Source organism: Globicephala melas, chromosome 17, assembly GCF_963455315.2.
Source record: "Globicephala melas chromosome 17, mGloMel1.2, whole genome shotgun sequence".
NCBI lineage: Eukaryota > Metazoa > Chordata > Mammalia > Artiodactyla > Delphinidae > Globicephala > Globicephala melas.
In genome coordinates, this window is record NC_083330.1 from 2833919 (window position 1) to 2852670 (window position 18752).

Consider the following 18752-nt stretch of genomic DNA (forward strand, 5'->3'; position numbering starts at 1 on the left):
GTCGACTCCGGCCCTTCCTGCGCGGGGCACGCCGGGAAGCGGGCGGGGGAGGGGCGGCGCGGCGGGCGCAGGGCAGCTCTGCGCAGGTCCGGAAGTCGGCGGGCCGCCGGGAGGGGTTGGACCCTGCTCCGCCTGGCGCCGGTGCTGGTGTTGGTGCTTCCCGGCTCGGGGCCCTGGCGTCCTCGCGTGACCCGGGAGACTCCGCTGGGCGGCTCGGGGCGGTGCTGGCCGCTGTCCGGGCGCGACTGCCCCAAGGTGAGCCTGACCTTCTCGCTCCAGCGAGTGGGCCTGCGCTCTCCGACCCACCGAATCCTGGGTTACCCGGGCGGAAGAGCTCGGCCCCCTCGGCCTGTCGCGGCCCCTGGGCTCCCGCCACCGGCCCAGGGCCCGTGAGGGGACGGGGCGCCGGGGAGGGGGGGCTGCGTGTCTCCCCGCCGGGCCTGCAGGCCGCCGGCCAGGGGCCTGGCAAGCCTGAAGGCGCTGGCGGCACAGGCTCAGATCAGGGAAGGGAAAGAAGGCAGTTAAGGCTGGGTCGGTGGGGAGGAGGTCGGAAGCACCGCGACCACCGCATTTTTCAGCTCGAGCCTGAGCTCTCTAGTGGGTTAGCAGGAGCCCCCTAAGGAAAGCAGTGTCGGGGGTCCTGGTGCTGTGAAGACGGTGAGTCACGGGCAATGGAGCCGCAGCGCGCAAGTATTCAAGTCTGAGGAGCGGGAGTTGCAGGTAGAGTAAATACGTAAGACTTCTAGGCTTCCTGTTGGGTCCAGGAATCTCTGGTATGAGTAACAGCTTGGAGGTGCTACCGCTGAGTCACTAGAGGGCTTTTGAGTTGCGATTGCGTAAAGAGGCGTGTCAGCACCCTTTTCGAGGGCGCCCTAGCAGAACACACGCTACGGGCGAGCGAAATCTGCGCTCCGTCGTTTGTAATGGTAGGAACTGAAAGAAAACGTCGAACAGCTGGTAAGCATTACGGATTTTCAGTTTCCATCGCGCTGAGCCGGTATCTGAAAGTCATGGCTGAGATGGGCTAAGACGTGTTACCACTTGATTCTTAAGTTTGCACTCCTGCCGATCCTGGAGAGGTCTTGTTTTTGGAGAGTGATTTTTACTTTTTTTTTTAAGGGTGGAGTTTTATCACACCACCCCAACAAGGTACTACTGCAGGGAACTGAAAATTAAGAGGCTAAACCGTTGTTATGCCTTGGGGGAAGGTGTGAACTGGCAAGATGAAGAAAGGAGCTGATTTTATCAGGCACAGCATGGTAACCAGCATAAAGAAAGTAAGTGGTCAGAAGGGATTCAGCCAGAAAATTGGCAAGCGGAGCACAGGATTAGGCCTCTAGAGAAGATATTGGTGCTTGACTTTCCTCTTAGTTATCGGTGACGTTCGGCAGCACAACTTCAATACACCGTAGAGTGTAAAATCAGGACTGGAATATGCCAATGATAATCTATTAAATAAAATGTTTTAAATGTTACTTGCCCGACTTCTTTATTTGGGGGAAAAAACAAAACAAAACCTAATTCAATCCTCATCTTCCTCTTCTCCAGAGTGTAAATAGTAAGAGTTGATATGCCTCATGTCCTTTCCTAGCGATAAGTGAAAATGTATCAACGTTCGTTTTTTGACATATATCTAACTATCTAGAGAAAACACTGTTACAGTTTCCTGATGCTGCGTGTGTCGATTTTCCTTCAAACCAAGGATATTGAAAACCCTCTGCACTCTCCCTTAATAAATGAAAACAAGAACAAACAATCCTCATGCAGCGTTCCTTCTCACCCAAGCTTCTTGATAGGAAGTCCTCGATCCACAGTCTCATTTTTGCCAACTGTACTTTTCTTGCTGAAATTGCAGATTAATAAGGACCCCCAAATTATTGTATTAAATGGGCGACGCTGAGACTTAATTTGAACCTTCTAAACCATTTGCCCTGTTACACTTTTAAATCTTTTTTTCTCCCCCTTCCCTTTGTAGTGTCTCCCTCTTGGCTCTTAAATCTGTTCTTTTACTTGGACCTCTTCCAAATTCTCAAGTAGTTATAATACGGATGCAAATGATGAAAATATAAGGTGCTGTGGGCGCGGAGATAAGAGACTTGATCTTGTTCTCATCACACTACTTCGTTAATTTGATAAACATTTTAGGTCCTCTGATAGATTTCCCATGATTGCAAAAGACAGTGGTTCTCTTTCTGAGTCTGTAAGAGGAGTAGGAAAAGTCTATTAAACACCCTAAATACTTCAGATCAGATCCAGCCTTTAACACCTCTTTTTCCTCTAAGTCTCAACTTCACTGTCACTTGCTTAGGGAGTCTTCCCTGACATGCCCGTAGTTCCCCTAGATCCTTGTACCTTTCAGCATCTATCTGACCTGCTGAAATGTAAGTCCTTTAATGGAGCTGTTTCCCCAAATGCATGCTGTACAGTGCTGAGCGCTCACATTTGTTGACAGTGCCCTACAGTTTTTTTTAGTTGCTACCTCAGCTCACCACCCAACTTATCTTTCGTTATTTACTCAATCTAAGACCAACCTCATCCTGTCTCTAACTACCTACAACCTTCACTGATTTTGTTTGGTGTTTTACATACAATTTATGCTTCTTAGCATAAGAATCTCTTAGGTCCCAACCCACCTCTAGGGTATCTCCTGGCACTTGTCACGTTTACACACGCCTGGTATGAGTTTCATCATCCAGGGATGTTCTTCCACTCTTGTTCATCTTTCAGAGGCATCCTTTAAAACAGAGCTTGGACCTCAGCCAGCTGCCAGCTTCTAGACAACATAGCGATCACTCCCCCTTCCACCACCTCTGCTTCGTATCACACAACTGTAAATTGTTGGCTCCCCATCTAAGTCTGAAACCTTTAAGACAAGGAACTATGAATTACTCATTTTTAAGTTCCTAGAACTTTATAGAGAGCTGGGCACTTAGCAATTAATAAAATATTGAATGTAATAAATTATGCAAATATTCAAGTTGAAGGTTGAGTAGGTAAGGTACTGTGGAAAATTTCTGCCCTCAAGTATCTCAAAAACTCGGACAGGGCATTATTCAAAAATCATCGTAGTGGCAAGTTTATGACATTAATCTTTTAACCAAAAATACATCAGGATACTGGGAAGATCACGGTACACAACTTAATTTTGTTCACTCTGCCTGATCGGGGATTTCATTCTCCATTTGTGTCAGATTTTTCTCAGACAATTTCATGTCATTAGCCTGATTTTTTAGATTATGTTCAAACAGCAGTAACCACGACAGACATGACTTAAAGTATGAATCATAATTTTCCATTTTCAAAAGTTAGCCCCTTTAAAAAGTCTCGGACTTTGTTTTGAAGACCATAGCTATTCGGTGTGTAAGATATGGTCACGTACGATACTTAGAGGCTTCTGGCATTATTCAGTTAATCTGTCCAGTGCTATTTACAGACCTTAAAGCTGCCCCGGTCAGCTGCTCTGCTGGTACTCACATGTTATTAATGATGATGACAGTTAATTTACAAGTGAGGATCTTCAGAGCTAGCGAGGAGCTTTGTGAGCTGTTTCTAATGCGACACCCACAAGAAAATACAGCATCCTTCATTTTCCGACAGATTTAAACCAATAGATTGAGACAAAACAGTCATTTTTTTCACATCGAGCTCCTGTCTTTCATTATTTTGACAAAGAACTTAAAACGTCAAAAAGTAGAACTGGGTTGTCTTAGATCTATTAAAAAAAAAAAAAAAAGCAGAAACTACTGCTTCCTCAAATCATCCATTTGTTTTAGTGAACCCTACCTGCTGCCCATACATGTAAAACTCTTCCCAGTAGGCATCCTTTTTAATATGGTTTATTAAAGAGAGCACTAAACTGGGTGTCTGGAAACCTGGTGTCCATTCCTGCCTCAGCCATCTGTGCTGTGTTTGTTTCCCTAGTAGTGAACTCTGCTCACCATCAAACTGCACTGCTCTTAAAGCCCTAATCCCCACTCCTTTGCAATTTCTCTCTCTTGGTCAGTAATCTCACCTCCGACATCACGAAGAAGTGGAAGCTGTGAGAAAGAACTCCGCTCTCCTGCCAAGTAATCTGCAAACCTATCCATGCCTACTGTTGGTACCCCCTCCAGTCACTCTTCTGTCCCTTCTACTGAAGGGAGTGGTGGGCTCTGGACTCCATCCCACCATCTCATTCAGTCATTCCGTGGGGCCCCTTGGTAAGTGCCAAATTTAGTGTACACGGCAAATGTTTTACAGAATTTAAGTAACATCTTTTGAAATTGGAATTCATCCTTAATTGCCTGTTTTTCCACTTAAAACGAAAATCAAGTAAGAAAGCATTACATCAGCAGTATGATTTAGTAGTTACGTAAGATATCTTTTGATCTCTCAGTTTTATTAAAATTCACTTATTACTTGCTAGACAGTTATTTACACGAAATGTCATGTTGATCTCTTAACAAAAGGTTAATGTTAAAACTCTTAGGCTGGGCTTCCCTAGTGGCGCAGTGGTTGAGAGTCCGCCTGCCGATGCAGGGGACATGGGCTCGTGCCCTGGTCGGGGAATATCCCACATGCCGCGGAGCGGCTGGGCCCGTGAGTCATGGCCGCTGAGCCTGCGCGTCCGGAGCCTGTGCTCTGCAACGGGAGAGGCCACGACAGTGACAGGCCCGCATACTGCAAAAAAAAAAAAAAAAAAACTCTTAGGCAGATATGAAAACTATAGAAAAATTGTTTTCCTTTTTGTTTCTGTAATATTTATTTTTTAACTTTAGTTTTGACTGCTTTGATTATATGAATTTTCAATAAAAACTTTCAGTCTTAAAAAAAATTTTCAGTGTTTCTTTCTTTTTTGGCCATTATTATTATTTCATGATTGTTACTTAAATTAATTTCGTTATATGAAAAAATGGAGTATTAGAAGTTTATCCACTCTTTAATACACTAGATATATACCAGTGACAGGGTCCAAGACTTTTTTAACATGGTCTAAAGGGAATTCTAATGCAGATGATGGCCTTGAGGAACAAAGGACTAAATCTCTACAGCCCCTTGCAGTCCTACAAAATACTCCTTCTCCTTTTAATCCATAGTGCTACGCTTTCTCTCAAAATGAATTCATCAGATAAATACTAATTCATTCACAACTTTCTATATCTTTGTACTGTTGAAGGGATTCATTTGAAATCACTTGTCATTTTCAAATGTGCCCTAATTGTTTTTTGAATTTTACTTTATTTATTTTTTATACAGTAGGTTCTTATTAGTTATCCATTTTATACATATTGGTGTATACATGTCAATCCCAATCCCCCAATTCATCCCAACACCCACCCACCTGCCGCTTTCCCCCCTTGGTGTCCATACGTTTGTTCTCTACATCTGTGTCTCTATTTCTACCCTGCAAACCGGTTCATCTGTACCATTTTTCTAGGTTCCACATATATGCATTAATATACGATATTTGTTTTGCTCCTTAGTTTACTCTGTATGACAGTCTCTAGATCCATCCACGTCTCTACAAATGACCCAATTTCGTTCCTTTTTATGGCTGAGTAATCCATTGTATATATGTACCACATCTCTTTATCCATTTCTCTGTCAGTGGGCATTTAGGTGGATTCCATGTCCTGGCTATTGTAAATAGTGCTGCAATGAATATTAGGGTGCATGTGTCTTTTTGAATTATGGTTTTCTCTGGGTATATGCCTAGTACTGGGATTGCTGGCTCATATGGTAATTCTACTTTTAGTTTTTTAAGGAACCTCCATACTGTTCTCCATAGTGGCTGTATCAATTTACATTCCCACCAACAATGCAAGAGGGTTCCCTTTTCTCCACACCCTCTGCAGTATTTGTCATTTGTAGATTTTCTGATGATGCCCATTGTCTAGTATTACATTTAGGTCTTTAATCCATTGTGAGTTTATTTTTGTGCATGGTGTTGGGGAGTATTCTAATTTCATTCTTCTACATGTAGCTGTCCAGTTTTCCCAGCACCACTATTGAAGAGACTTTCTTTTCTCCATTGTATATCCTTGCCTCCTTTGTCATAGATTAGTTGACCATAGGTGCGTGGGTTTATCTCTGGGCTTTCTATCCTGTTCCATTGATCTATATTTCTGTTTTTGTGCCAGTATCATATTGTCTTGATTACTGTAGCTTTGTAGTATAGTCTGAAGTCAGGGAGTCTGATTCCTCCAGCTCCGTGTCTTTCCCTCAAGACTCCTGTGGCTATTCGCGGTCTTTTGTGTCTCCATACAGATTTTACGATTTTTTTGTTCTAGTTCCGTAAAAAATGCCACTGGTAATTTGATAGGGATTGCATTGAATCTGTAGATTGCTTTGGGTAGTATAGTCATTTTCACAATATTGATTCTTCCAATCCAACAACATGGTATATCTCTCCATCTGTTTGTGTCATCTTTGATGTCATTCATCAGTGTCATAGTTTTCTGCATACAGGTCTTTTGTCTCCTTACGTAGGATTATTCCTAAGTATTTTATTCTTTTTGTTGCAATGGTGAATGGGATTATTGCCTTAATTTCTCTTTCTGATCTTTTGTTATTAGTGTATAGGAATGCAGGAGATTTCTATGCATTAATTCTGTATCCTGCAACTTTACCAAATTCATTGATTAGCTCTAGTAGTCTTCTGGTGGCACCTTGAGGATTCTCTATGTATAGTATCATGTCATCTGCAAACAGTGACAGTTTTACTTCTTCTTTTCCGATTTGTATTCCTTTTATTTCTTTTTCTTCTCTGATTGCCGTGGCTAGGACTTCCAAAACTATGTTGAATAATAGTGGCAAGAGTGGACAACCTTGTCTTGTTCCTGATCTTAGAGGAAATGCTTTCAGTTTTTCACCATTGAGAATGATATTTACTGTGGGTTTTTCATCTAAGCCTTTATTATGTTGAGGTAGGTTCCCACTATGCCTGGAGATATTTTTTATCATAAATGGGTGTTGCATTTTATCAAAAGCTTTTTCTGCATCTACTGAGATGATCATATGGTTTTTATTCTTCAATTTGTTGATATGATGTATCACATTGATTGATTTGCATATATTGAAGAATCCTTGCATCCCTGAGATAAATCCCACTTGATCATGGTGTATGATCCTTTTAATGTGTTGTTGGATTCTGTTTGCTAGGATTTTGTTGAGGATTTTTGCATCTATATTCATCAGTGACATTGGTCTTTAATTTTCTTTTTTTGTAGTATCTTTGTCTGGTTTTGGTTTCAGGGTGATGGTGGTCTCATAGAATGAGTTTGGGAGTGTTCCTTCCTCTGCAATTTATTGGAAGAGTTTGAGAAGGATTGGTGTTAGCTCTTCTCTAAATGTTTGATAGAATCCACCTTTGAAGCCATCTGGTCCTGGACTTTTGTTTGTTGAAAGATTTTTAATCACAGTTTCAATTTCATTACTTGTGATTGATATGTTCATATTTTCTATTTCTTCCTGGTTCAGTCTTGGAAGTTTATACCTTTCTAAGAATTTGTCCATTCCTTCCAGGTTGTCTATTTTATCGGCATAGAGTTGCTTGTAGTAGTCTCTTAGGATGCCTTGTATTTCTGCAGTGTCCATTTTAACTTCTCCTTTTTCATTTCTAATTTCATTGATTTGAGTTCTCTCCCTCTTTTTCTTGATGAGTCTGCCTAAAGGTTTATCCATTTTGTTTATCTTCTCAAAGAACCAGCTTTTAGTTTTATTGATCTTTGCTATTGTTTTCTTTGTTTCTATTTCATATATTTCTGCTCTGATCTTTATGATTTCTTTCCTTCTACTAACTTTGGGTTTTGTTTGTTCTTCTTTCTCTTGTTCCTTTAGGTGTAAGGTTAGATTGTTTATTTGAGATGTTTCTTGTTTCTTGAGGTAGGCTTGTAGTGCTATAAACTTTCCCTCTTAGAACTGCTTTTGCTGCATCCCATAGGTTTTGGATCATCATGTTTTCGTTGTCATTTGTCTCTAGGTATTTTTTGATTTCCTCTTTGATTTCTTCAGTGATTTCTTGGTTATTTAGTAATGTATTGTTTAGCCTCCAAGTGTTTGTGTTTTTTATGTTTTTCCTCCCTGTGATTGATTTCTAATCTCATAGCGTTGTGGTAAGAAAAGATGCTTGATATGATTTCAAGTTTCTTAAATTTACCAAGGCTTGATTTGTGACCGAAGATGTGATGTATCCTGGAGAACGTTCCATGTGCACTTGAAAAGAAAGTGTAATCTGCTGTTTTTGGGTGGAATGTCCTATAAATATCAATTAAATCTATCTGGTCTCTTGTGTCATTTAAAGTTTGTGTTTCCTTATTAATTTTCTGTCTGGATGATATGTCCATTGGTGTAAGTGAGGTGTTAAAGTCCCCCACTATTATTGTGTTACTGTTGATTTTCTCTTTTATAGCTATTAGCAGTTGCCTTGTGTATTGAGGTGCTCCTATGTTGGGTGTATATAGGTTTATAATTGTTATATCTTCTTCTTGGATTGATCCCTTGATCATTACGTAGTGTCCTTCCTTGTCTCTTGTAAGATTCTTTATTTTAATGTCTATTTTATCTGATATGAGTATTGTTACTCCAGCTGTCTTGATTTCCATTTGCATGGAATGTCCTTTTCCATCCCCTCACTTTCAGTCTGTATGTGTCTCTAGTTCTGAAGTGGGTCTCCTGTAGACAGCATATATATGGGTCTTGTTTTTGTATCTATTCAGCGAGCCTGTGTCTTTTGGTTGGAGCATTAGTCCATTCATCTTTAAGGTAATTATAGATATGTATGTTCCTATGACCATTTTCTGAATTGTTATGGGTTTGTTTTTGTAGGTCCTTTTCTTCTCTTGTGTTTCCCACTTAAAGAAGTTTTTTAGCATTTGTTGTAGAGCTGTTTTGGTGGTGCTGAATTCTCTTAGCTTTTGCTTGTCTGTAAAGCTTTGGATTTCTCTGTTGAATCTGAATGAGATCCTTGCCGGGTAGAGTAATCTTGGTTGTAGGTTTTTCCCTTTCATCACTTTAAATATCTCGTGCCACTCCCTTCTGGCTTGTAGAGTTTCTGCTGAGAAATCAGCTGTTAACCTTATGGGAGTTCCCTCGTATGTTATTTGTCATTTTTTCCTTGTTGCTTTCAATAATTTGTCTTTGTCTTTAATTTTTGCCAATTTGATTACTATGTGTCTGGGTGTGTTTCTCCTTGGGTTTTTCCTATATGAGACTCTCTGCGCTTCCTGGAGTTGGGTGGCTATTTCCTTTCCCATGTTAGGGAAGTTCTCGACTATAATCTCTTCAAATATTTTCTCAAGTCCTTTCTCTCTCTCTTCTCCTTCTGGGACCCCTATAATGCGAATGTTGTTGCGTTTAATGTTGTCCCAGAGGTCTCTTAGGCTGTCTTCATTTCTTTTCATTCTTTTTTCTTTATTCTGTTCTGTGGCAGTGAATTCCACCATTCTGTCTTCCAGGTCACTTATCAGTTCTTCTGCCTTGTTATTCTGCTATTGGTTCCTTCTAGTGTATTTTTCATTTCAGTTATTGTATTCTTCATCTCTGTTTGTTTGTTCTTTAATTGTTCTAGGTCTTTGTTAAACATGTCTTGCATCTTCTCGATCTTTGCCTCCATTCTTTTTCCGAGGTCCTGGATCATCTTCACTGTCATTATTCTGAATTCTTTTTCTGGAAGGTTGCCTATCTCCACTTCATTTAGTTGTTTTTATGAGGTTTTGTCTTGTTCCTTCATCTAGTACAAAGTCCTCTGCCTTTTCATTTTGTCTGTCTTTCTGTGAATGTGGTTTTCCTTCCACAGGCTACAGAATTGTAGTTCTTCTAGCTTCTTCTGTCTGCCCTCTGGTCAAGAATAGCTTTATTGTTTTGCCAGGCAAAGGGGAGCACAGAGAGCTCCTGCCCTCTAAAACTATGTGTCCCTGCCCTAATTTTTTTAAATATGTGTATATTTCTACATAACTAGTTCATAAGGTTGTTGGCATTTAGGAGGTGGAAAACCTGAGATCTCATTTGGATTTGGAAAATCTATGATCTGAAGTTCCTCCTGTTAAAATGGTGTTGGCAATACCTATTGTAGCTACTCCACATTAACTCTCTAGGTTAAAATTTTAAAAATATTACGTAGGGAATTCCCTAGCAGTCCAGTGGCTAGGAATCCGCATTTTCACTGCTGAGAGCCCCAGTTCAATCCCTGGTCAGAGCAATTAAGGTCCCGCAAGCCATGCAGCGAGCCAAAAAAAAAAAAAAAGGGCATGTAAGATATACGGCAACTCAAGACATGTTGTGTTGGCCCAGAACAATAATTATATAATGGCCACTCGATACATTTTGAAAAATGCAACTCCATCAGTTCTTGAAATTAATAAAGTGTTTGTCAGTACACACATCTCGGTACGTTTAAAACATAAAAGAATTTCCCAAATTTCTTTATTTTACATCTTGTCACATTCATATTATAGGCCTTTTACCTCTTCCCCTTTTTCCCTTCCTTCCTTTATACCTCTAAATTCCTAGAAGCTGACCCAAGAGAGATCTTTGTGTGAAATGCTTGTCTTTTCCTTTTTATACAAGGCTCCCGAGAATACCTTTTACTCCTGTTTCAAGAAGATTATTGTTTTGTTGCCGCTGTCACCTTCTGAGGTGGCCCACACTCTGTCTGTGGAGTGTGTTTCTCTCTAAATCACTTCTTACCTGTCAAAAAAAAAAAGATTATCATTTTGAAAAATGTCCAACGGCACCAAGAAATAAGCTGAGAATCACAGGTTTCCTGAAAGTTCATCCAGGCTTTTTAAAGAAGTTATGGAATGGATGTCTTCAACAGAGCAGATAGTACACATTCAAAAAAAGCAACAGTCCACACTAAGTGATTAAGAAACATCCTTTTCCTATTTCACGTGTCTGCCTCAGTGGTACTGTTTACTTAAAAACATTTTTATTAGATTTCTGTAATGTAGCAATAAATTTAAAAAAGGAAATAGAGAAATCAATTCCATTTTAATAGCATCCATTTTAAAAGCATATAATAGGAATAAGTTTAACCAAAGAAATGTAGGACTTGTACACTGAAAATTACAAAACGTTGAAAGAAATTAAAGACATCCCCTGTGCATGAATTAGAAGACTTACTAAGATGGCAATGCTTCCCACAGTGATCTAGAGACTCAACATAGGCCCTACCAAGATCCCAGGTAGGTTTTTTTGCAGAAACTGGCAAAAGCTCACCATAAAATTCAGATGGAAGTGCAAGGGACCAGAATAGCCAAAAGAATCTTGAAAAAGAACAAATGTGGAGCATTCATACTTCCCAGTTTGAAAACTTATGACAAGGCTATGATAATCAAGACAGTGTGGTACTGCCATAAGGTTAGACAGATTAAAGGAAAAGGATTGAGAGTCCAGAAATGAACTGTTAAAGTTAATTGATTTTCAAAAAGAGTACCAGGACACTTCAATGGAGGAAGAATAGCCTTCTTAACAAACGGTGTTTGAACAACTGGATATCTACATGCAAAAGATGAAGTGGGGCTCCTACCTCATACCACTTACAAAAATTAACTCAAACTGGATCAAAGACTTAAACGTAATAGCGAGAATTATAACACTCTTACAAGAAAGCATAGGAGTAAATCTTTATGACCTTGCATTAGGCAATGGTTTCTTAGATATAACACCAAAAATGCAGGCAATACACATACACACACAAATTAGATAAATTGGACCTCATCAAAATTAAAAACTTATACCTCAGAGGATACCATCAAAAAGTGAAAAGAAGGCTTCCCTGGTGGCGCAGTGGTTGAGAGTCCGCCTGCCGATGCAGGGGACACGGGTTCGTGCCCTGGTCCGGGAAGATCCCGCATGCCACTGAGCGACTGGGCCCGTGAGCCATGGCCGCTGAGCCTGAGCGTCCAGCGCCTGTGCTCCGCAACGAGAGAGGCCACAACAGTCAGAGGCCCGCATACTGCAAAAAAAAAAAAAAAAAGTGAAAAGACTACACAGAAGGTGAGAACATATTTTCAAATTACATATCATATAAAGAACAAGTACCCAGACTCTCTAATGAACTCTTACAACTCAATAATAAAAAGACAACCCAGTTTTTCAAATGGGCTGAAGATTTGAATGTACATTTCAACAAAGATATACAGATAGCCAATAAGCACATGAAGACATCCTCAGTTTTGTTAGTTATTAGGGAAATGCAAATCAAAATTACAAGAAGATACCACTTTATATCAGCTAGGGTGCCTAAAATCAAAGACAGGCGATAGCAAGGCTGTGGAGAAATTGGAACTCTGTATGTTGCTGGTGGGATTGTAAAGTGGTGCAGCCACTTTGGAAAACAGATCGGCAGTTCCCCAAAAGGTTAAACATAGAGTTATCATAGAGCCGCACAATTCCATTCTTAGAGAAACAAAAGCACGTCGCCACCAAAAACTTGTACACAAATGTTCGTACTACATTATTCGTAACAGTTAAAAAGTGGACACAATCCTAACATCCACCAGCTGACCAATGGATAAACAAGATGTGGCACATCCACACAGTAGAATACATGTGATGCACGAATTTCAGTTCCTCACGTGACAATTACCACATGACCCAGAAACTCCACTCCTAGGTATATACCCAAGGTAATTAAAAACCTACGTCCACACAAAGATGTGGACACAAATGTTCGTAGGATCCTTAGCAGCCAAAAAGTGAAAGCAACCCAAATATCAACTGATGAATGGCTATACCAAATGTGGCTTATTCATACAATGGAATATTATCTGGCAATAAAGAGGAATGTACTGATACTTGCTACAACATGGATGAACCATGGAAACATACTAAGTGAAAGAAGCTACTCAGAAAAAGTCACATACTCTATAATTCCACTTATATAAACTGTGCCGAATAGGCACTTTCCTAGACAGAGAGTAGATGAGTGGTTGCTAGGGGCTAGGGAAAGGGAAGAATGAGATGAATACTTATGTGCATGTTTTGGGACTTCCCTGGTGGTCCAGTGGCTAAGACTCCACGCTCCAGATGCAGGGGGCCTGGGTTCGATCCCTAGATCCCACGTGGCTCAACTAAAGATCCTGCATGTCACAACTAAAAAAGATCCCGTGTGCCACAACTAAGACCCGGCACAGCCAAATAAATATTTTTTTAAAAGATTATGTGCATGTTTCTTTGGGGAATGATGAAAATAGGAATGATGAAAATATTCTGAAACTAAATAGTGGTGATTGTTACAAAACTTTATGACTATACTAAAAACCACTGAATCACACTTCAAAATGGTGAATTTTTGCTTTGTTTTTTTAAAATACTTATTTATTTACTTTGGCTGCACCAGGCCTTAGTTTTGGCATGCGGGATCTAGTTCCCTGACCAGGGATCGAACCCGGGCCCCCTGCATTGGAAGTGTGGAATCTTACTCACTGGGCCACCAGGGAAGTTCCAAAATGGTGAATTTTTGGTATGTGAATTATATTTCAATAAAAAGTTCACAACATTTTAAAATTATATTTTTAAAAGTCAAATGAGGGCAGCTTCCCTGGTGGCGCAGTGGTTGAGAGTCCGCCTGTGAATGCAGGGGTCACGGGTTCGAGCCCTGGTCCGGGAAGGTCCCACATGCCGCGGAGCAACTAAGCCCATGCGCCACAACTACTGAGCCTGTGTGCGCGCCTAGAGCCGGTGCTCCGCAACAAGGGAAGCCACCGCAATGAGAAGTCCGCACACCACAGCGAAGAGCAGCCCCCGCTCACCGCAACTAGAGAAAGACCACGCAGCAACGAAGACCCAACGCAGCCAAAAATAAATAAATAAATTTATAAAAAAAAAGTCAAATAAGTAGTAAACAGAAAAACATAGCCACGTGAATCACCTGTTGCTAAGCTCTAGTTCACATTAACTATCACTGAAGTGCTTTAAAAGTACTTTGAAAGCAGAAATCTAATTTAGCCCTCACTTGAAGTGGCAGTCCTTTAGAAGGAGAAATCTAATGGAAATCTAATGACTGGCCCTGGGTGCAGGCAATAAGGTAGAGCACTGTCGATGTTAATTATTTAACAATAATAAATATAACTTTTATCAGTCTGCTTTTATTATCACTATGTGCCAGCAATCCTAAACAATGCTCCAAAAAAATACTTCTCCCCAAAAAATCTTTTGTTAATCCAAGCCAGGTTTCCTCAATCTGTTGTTATTTTTGGCCAGATAATTGTTTATTGCAGGAGGCTAAAAAACCTAAACGTAAGAGTGGAAACCATAAAACTACTAGAGGAAAATATAGGCAGAATACTCTTGGACATAAATCATAGCAATATTTTTTTAACCTGTCTCCTAAAGCAAAGGAAATAAAAGCAAAAATAAATAAATGGGACCTAATTAGACGTAAAAGCTTTTGCACTGCGAAGGAAACCATAAAATAAAAAGACAACCTACTGAATAAGGGAATTACTTGCAAATGATATGATCAATAAGGGGTTAATACACAAAATATATATACAGCTCATACAACTCAACATCAAAAAAAAACACCCACTTTTAAAAAATGGGCAGAAGACCTGAATAAACATTTTTCCAAAGAGGAAATGCAGATGGCCAACAGGCACATGAAAAGATGCTCAACATCGTTCATCATCAAGGAAACACAAATCAAAACCACAATGAGATATCACTTCACACCTGTCAGAATGGCTACCATCAAAAAGTCTACAAATAACAAATGCTGGTGAGGATGTAGAGAAAAGAGAACACTTGTACACTGTTGGTAGGAATGTAAATTGGTGCAGCCGCTATGGAAAACAGTATGGAGGAACTAAAAATAGAATCATTATATGACCCAGTCATTCCACTCCTGAGTATATACTCCCAAAAAACAAAACACTAATTTGAAAAGATACATGCACCCCCATGTTCATAGCACCATTATTTACAACTGTCAAGTTATGGAAACAATCTAAATGTCCATTAACAGATGAATGGATAAAGAAGATGTGGTATATGTACAGTGGAATACTACCGAGCCATTAAGAAGAATGAAATTTTGCCATTTGCAGCGACATGGATGGACTTGGAGGGTATTATGCTAAGTGAAATAAGTCAAAGAAAGACAAACACTGTATGATCTCACTTATATGTGGAATCTAAAACACAACAAACTAGTGAATATAACAAAACAGAAGCAGACTCACAGATATAGAGAACAAACTACTGGTCACCACTGGGGAGACGGAAGGGGGAGGGGTCATACAGGGGTAGGGGATTAAGATGTACAAACTATTATGTATAAAATAAGCTACAAGGGGCTTCCCTGGTGGCGCAGTGGTTGAGAGTCCGCCTGCCGATGCAGGGGACACGGGTTCGTGCCCTGGTCCGGGAAGATCCCACATGCCACAGAGCGGCTGGGCCCGTGAGCCATGGCCACTGAGCCTGCGCGTCCGGAGCCTGTGCTCCGCAACGGGAGAGGCCACAACAGTGAGAGGCCAGCGTAACTCAAAAAAAAAAAAAGCTACAAGGGTATACTGTACAACACAAGGATATAGCATATATTTTATAATAACTATGAATGAAGTATATTGGGAATTACAATAGTGTACAACCTGTAACTTATATAATATTGTACATCCATTATACTTCAATAAAAAAATTTTTTTTAATGGGTACACCACTGATTTCAGAGAAGGAGAGGGAACTAAGAAAATGGAATGAGCGTGTGTGAGGTATCATGGTAGGTGCTTTATATACAAGCTCAGGCTTACTTAAGTGGCCATTTTTCCTCAAATTCTATTTAAAATTCTAAATAGCATGAATAATTTGTGTTAGCAGATTTGTTGCTATCTCAGTCTTGGGCTGATTATTGCTCTCTCAAAACCAAACACACTAGTAGCAGACTATTTATATAATTAGTAACTTTTAAACTTCTGCACTTTCTTAGTTCTTAATAGGAATACCTTTCCAGGACATTAGTATACTTCATGGCAAGACAATTGTCTCAAGATTATGGAAATATTAGTAGATACATGTATTTTATTTATTTATTTTTAATAATATAACATACTTTATTTTTAAATTTATTTATTTATTTATTTTTGGTTATGTTGGGTCTTCGTTGCTGCGCATGGGCTTTCTCTAGTTGTGGCAAGGGGGGGCTACTCTGTTGCGGTGCGTGGGCTTCTCATTGCAGTGGCTTCTCTTGTTGTGGAGCATGGGCTCTAGGTGCGTGGGCTTCAGTAGTTGTGGCACGTGGGCTCAGTAGTTGTGGCTCGCAGGCTCAGTAATTGTGGCGCACGGGCTTAGTTGCTCCTTGGCACATGGGATCTTCCCGGACCAGGGCTCGAACCCGTGTCCTCTGCACTGGCAAGCGGATTCTTAACCACTGCGCCACAAGGGAAGTCCTAGATGCTTAGTCTTGCATTTAATTAACGCTTGCCAAACGAATAATGTATTAAGTTTGTAGCTTGCCTAGTCAACATGAACTCAGCTCAAAGAAAAATTGTCCGGAAATGGCTCTTTCAGGAAAGTCTTGGTGCACAATTTTATTTTGAAAGACAGGTAAATAATAAGAGGATGTAGAATCATTAAGATAAAGTACAATTCTAAAATATAGGACAGGAGAGAAACAAAACTATTGTCTTTTAACATACTCCTAAAATGTTCTCTCCTACCTACAATTGTAAAACTTTTGGAGTGAATTCTATTCCCATAGTATGAAGCTAGATACCAGCAAGAAGGATGTGTGGCATTTTGCCATGGAATCAGAAATTTCTAAGCTTGGCCTCAGTCGACCACATTTCAGTGTTCCTTTGCCCCAGCACAAAATGCATCGTTCCCACATATTAAATAATGTCCTATGCCAAAACTTGCCATCACTGGAATGTCAGTGTTGTAAAAGTTCTTATGTGGAAGCTGTCCCTTTGTCATGATATAAAAACCAGCTGGTGAATCAGAATATATGAACTCGAACCTGAGCTTCAAATAACTGGTCTCGTTTTAACAACAAAGCAACCTAGCCGGATTTATTCTTGATTCAGTAAATATAAGCCACACTCAGGTTGTGGTGGCCCGTAGCTAGCTGGGTGTGTCCCTACAATTCAAAAGATCACTAATAAGGTACTGTTTACATTTAAGAGTAGAAAAATTATCCTTAATATACACTTCGATTAAGTGATAATTGAGGATATTAATGCCAATTATGAAAACTGAAAAATTACACAGAGCTTAAAAGCAGTGAAAGGCTATTCTTCCCCAACCCTTCCCATCCACCTCTAAGGTCTTGAAAAGACAGCAGGTAGCTGGGCTTGGAGTTTTTTGGGCATCCCTTTGACACTGCAATTTGTAGTAGGGATTCTCAACTATAATCCATACCAGATGTCTAACATACTTTGCAATCAGTTTCTTTGTTACTCATTGATTCATTAGTTTATTCATTCACTCAACAAACATTTATCATGGACGAGGCACTCTGACAAGGATAAAGTGACATGGGAAAAACATAATTGTCCACTAGTGGAGATGTGGATAAATAAGTAGCAGTATATTTAAGTTATACGATTGAATACTATTCAATGCATGAACTAGAGCTATATATATCTCCAAAACGTAGTATTTAAGTAAAAAATAGTGTTGGAAAGGAGGTGAGAAAGTGGGCATATATTTATTTCTGGGAGTGTAAGTGTATCACAACCTCAAAGGAGGGCAATTTGACAATCCATTGTGATTAATGTTACCATAAAAGTGTCAATTCTAATTTATTCTATAGACATAACTGCACGTATGGGAACTGAACAAGAACACATGAACAAGAATAATTATTGAAATATTATTTGTAGTAGTAAAATATGGATTGTTCATTAATAGAAGACAAGTTAAACAAATTATGTTTATACATCCATGAAGGATTTGAGGTGAACATTTTGTTTTCATTACAATAGCATATCCAGAGATAAATGTTCTAGTGTTCAGTATGAGTTACTTAGATTTATCTCATATTATTACGTAGACAACTGATTTCTTAAATTTGCTCTTCTTGGGGGAACACCTAATTCTGCATAATTGTGGATTTTAAGGCACTTGAAAAATATCTCTGTTTCTCCTTTTAGATACTGCCTTCCACTAGATTAGATAAGTCTGAATTCCTATAATCACTTTTTATTTTTCCTATTGCTTTAATAGTTTTGAGTTGATAAAATGAATTTATTTCCCAAATGGTTTTATTGTAAAATTTTAAAATAGCATGTGCAGGTATTACCTAATACAGTGCTGCTCTTTTGTATGTTTAGTGCACAGAATCTAATTTCACGTGGATAAATTTGCTACTTACCCCATGGGTCACCAGGAAGGAGGAGCTTTCTATACAGTTTGCCCACTCCGGCCAGTAGACCATCAGTAGATGATCTTAAAGATCTCAAGGATGATCTTAAAGATATGAATAGCATACTGCATATTTTTCAAAGTAACACCAGGGGTCACTATTAGCTAGAAACCTTCAAATGTTTTAAAATGTTGAGTTCAAGTCAATCACATGATTTTTATTTGAATATTAAGCCACAACAAAATTAATTCAGTATTTATTATTCAAAATAAACAGGCAAATGAAGGATAAGGACAACAGGAAGAGTAAATTCAGGTTGAAGATTAGATAGAATACTTTTCAATTTGGGGGTCAGGTGGGATAGGGTTTATACAGGAAACAGAGTTCCGGTTACCAAACTATAGATTTTAGCATTTTAGGGGATCATTAACCCCTTCTGGAATTTGCTTATAGCTACAGACATTCTGAC

General features: G+C 39.6%; 1 long non-coding RNA gene across 2 annotated transcripts in view; it reads right to left on the reverse strand.

The window, feature by feature from the left end:
• Nucleotides 1-4542: 4542 nt before the first annotated feature.
• LOC132593775 (uncharacterized) overlaps nucleotides 4543-18752 on the reverse strand; it is a 76057-nt gene continuing 61847 nt past the window's right edge. For both annotated transcript variants that reach the window (XR_009559598.1, XR_009559599.1), the window contains 3 exons: nucleotides 11718-11935; nucleotides 10560-10665; nucleotides 4543-4659 (listed from right to left, as the gene is read on the reverse strand). This is a non-coding gene — a long non-coding RNA (uncharacterized lncRNA). The remainder of the gene's footprint in view (nucleotides 4660-10559; nucleotides 10666-11717; nucleotides 11936-18752) is intronic.